Source organism: Aplysia californica, unplaced genomic scaffold (assembly GCF_000002075.1).
Source record: "Aplysia californica isolate F4 #8 unplaced genomic scaffold, AplCal3.0 scaffold00192, whole genome shotgun sequence".
Taxonomy (NCBI): domain Eukaryota; kingdom Metazoa; phylum Mollusca; class Gastropoda; order Aplysiida; family Aplysiidae; genus Aplysia; species Aplysia californica.
The window spans coordinates 95,186-96,369 of NW_004797462.1; the positions used below are offsets into that span (position 1 = coordinate 95,186).

At 40.6% G+C, this 1,184-nt stretch overlaps 1 protein-coding gene across 1 annotated transcript in view; it reads right to left on the reverse strand.

Moving 5' to 3' along the window:
- LOC101853317 (arrestin domain-containing protein 3) overlaps positions 1-1,184 on the reverse strand; it is a 7,220-nt gene that overhangs the window by 1,752 nt on the left and 4,284 nt on the right. The gene's annotated exons all lie outside the window — the stretch shown is intronic.

Consider the following 1,184-nt stretch of genomic DNA (forward strand, 5'->3'; position numbering starts at 1 on the left):
AGAGAGATGGGGCGGATAGATAGGCAGAGAGAGAGAGAGAGAGAGAGAGAGAGAGAGAGAGAGAGAGAGAAAGAGAGAGAGAGGATGGGTGGAGGGGTAGAGAGAGAGAGCGGGATAGAGAGAGAGGGTGAGAGAGAGAGATGGAAGGATACATGTCCGATAGAAGATACTCTAGAAACAGCAAGAGATACTTGGTCTTTGGATCTTAGCCCTCGGATTCTAAACTGGGGCTTGGGTGTGTGAGTTGAGGTCGCAATAATATGCTGCACCCCAGCGAGGGTGTTGAGTTGTGTCAATTGCGTCATCCTTGGAGACCTTTGAACTTTTGTTAACCAAGGCACTGATGGAGGACAAGGAGGAGAAAGAGGGAGAGGAGGAGGAAATATAGAGAAGAAGTGGAGAACGAGAAAAAAGATGTAAAGATAACTTTAAAAGTGTTTTGTTCTCAAAAACTATTGCAAAATCTATCTTTTAATAATAGAAATAAATCATGGGGACGTTTTTTTTTCAAAATACACGTAGTGAAATATTGTCGATAGATCAGATTGAGATTAATCAACATCAGCATCATCATCATTTTTATTGTCGTCGCCATTGTCATCATCATCGTCGTAGTCGTCATTGTTGTCATCGTTTTAATCCTTGTTCGTCTCCACTCCGATCTTCCCATCTCCACTGCCATCTTCACCCAAATCTTACCCGCTTCGTCTCATCTCATTACCGCAAGCTTACGCAACAATTATTGCTTAGCAACTATAGTAAGAACAAATAATTAAGAAGACCAGGTCTCAGGTTCTGTTCTACCGTGGACATGTGAAATGGCCATTTGTGCCTAGGGTGAAAGAATTATCTACTGAAGTATTGATTCCAATCTTCTCCCGCCGGACTGCATAAGGTATTCAAGGAATGTTAATCGCCCATTCTTTACTTACGTGGAGCTTTGAATCTTACGCCCGATTTAATGAAGGAATCGCTGTTATTCTTTGTAGTATTCAGCTTGTCGTTGTGCTATTGATTTAAGAGATTAAAATAAGGGGAAAGGATGTTTTAAAAGAAATTCTCATTTATTTCTTTCTAAAGCTATTGTCAGTTTCTTTTTTCCGGATTTCAATTTTGTTTCACAAAAAAACTCCTATTTGGAAGACGAGAAAAGATCACAACACTGATGGCATTGTTTGGGGGGG